Below are 1871 nucleotides of genomic sequence, written 5' to 3'. Positions count from 1 at the left end.
GGGATGCATGGGCAGTTCTTGAACGGCTTCTGGTTGCTCTTCACCCCAAATGCGGCAATTTTGCTTATTTACGTAGCCATTCAACCAGAAATGAGCCTCATCGCTGAACAAAACACGCGCGCGAAACACATTTCGAACCGAACACTGATTTTGGTAATAAAATTCAATGATTTGCAAGCGTTGCTCGTTAGTAAGTCTATTCATGATGAAATGTCAAAGCATACTGAGCATCTTTCTCTTTGACACCATGTCTGAAATCCCACGTGATCTGTCAAATACTAATGCATGAAAATCCTAACCTCAAAAAAATCACCCGTTATATTTAAAATAAGTTATTATAAAAGAAGATCAAATTTACGTTAAATAATTTGAAAAATAATAAATAAAAAATAAAAAAAGTTCTACATACATATTTCTATCCTATGGAATACCAAAGAAATCATTTTATAAATACATATGTATATTTCTGTTTCTTCATATTCTCGGTTAGAATATGTGGGAGAATTGTAAAAAATGTTAAAATTGCGAGGCGAATTCCGACCTACAATGTTAACAAATGCGGTGAATTCCCTAATTTGAATCTACTTATCAAATGTTCGCAGTCGAACCTGCACCTTCTCTATACTTTTAAGTTCTCTGGTCAGTCTTCATTTACTTTCTTTGCAAATCGACCCGCGATGACGAGGTGACGCATATGTATGTATGTTTGTATGCTTGTGCATTATTGAAGTTATACTTCTTTTTCTTTCTTTTGTATTTCATTTCTGCGAATTCTCAACTATTTTGAGTGACTTTTTGTTGAAATACTCTGCGTTGGTCTTTGAAAAATTCATTTCCATTTTTTGGAAATCGACCCGCGATGACGAGGTATATCGTTTTATCTGACAGCATGAGGTTTAAGAAGTTCATTTCTAATTTTGTCTTGTGGCATATTAGAAATGATGTTTCTTCGAAAAACGTTCGCTAACAACGGATAAAACGACTTCTGAGTGGTGATTTTAATAAATAAATTCCAATGTTTTACACAAAAAAAAGGTGCGTGGAGTCCCTACGCGCGGAAGAAGTTATACTTCTTAGTGATATTCGGAAATGCATATCATTTTGTATGAAAGAAAACCAGAAAACTTAAATTCGCATTTTATAAATTTATTATGCACATCAAATGAAGAATAAAGCAAAGTCTAAATGAAGGAATTTTGACTCGGAAAGTAGTTCCGTCTCTTCGTTGCGGAAGAGAATATACAGCGTAATCATCTCTCTTTTGTTCTTCGCCAATTTGGCTGCCATATTGACTTGTGAAGATCAATTTTTTGTTGGTGACAATTCATATGTGTACGCATACATATGTATGTTTGTATGCTTGTGCATTATTTGTTCGGCAATGTATGCAAATATATGTACATATAAGTATACATATATGAATGCATGAGCATGCAAGTCAATGAGCGCACATGTAATAAGTACATATATTGATAAGTGATAAAAATATGATTTCAATTTCTGAACGCGCACATGCGTATACATATACTTATATGAGCATGTGCAGATACACAAGATAGGATAGAAGATGTATGCCTTTTAACATCGTATAAACGTGTGATAAATTTAATTTCTATTAGTAAGAAAAATATTTATTTGTATAGTATACGATGTTAAAAGCAAAAAATTAAAAATTTATTCTGTCGAGATTCGAACCTGCGGTACTCGTAGCATCTTGACTTTCCAAGCGCTTACCACCAACACCACCATTGACACTTAGGTTGCACTGACTTAAGTATGGTTTGGTTATGCATGTAAGAAACATACGATGGTTCTAATAATTTTGTTTAAGTATAGAAATATGCTTTTGTAGAACATTTGCTTTCGCAAAC

General features: G+C 33.5%; 1 pseudogene; it reads left to right on the top strand.

The window, feature by feature from the left end:
* Positions 1–801: 801 nt before the first annotated feature.
* LOC125775953 (small nucleolar RNA U3) lies at positions 802–994 on the top strand (annotated as a pseudogene).
* The last annotated feature ends 877 nt before the right edge of the window (positions 995–1871 follow it).

Source organism: Bactrocera dorsalis, chromosome 1 (assembly GCF_023373825.1).
Source record: "Bactrocera dorsalis isolate Fly_Bdor chromosome 1, ASM2337382v1, whole genome shotgun sequence".
NCBI classification, from domain to species: Eukaryota; Metazoa; Arthropoda; class Insecta; order Diptera; family Tephritidae; genus Bactrocera; species Bactrocera dorsalis.
The sequence above is the reverse complement of the archived record's forward strand: the minus strand, read 5'-3'. Positions and strand labels throughout refer to the sequence as shown.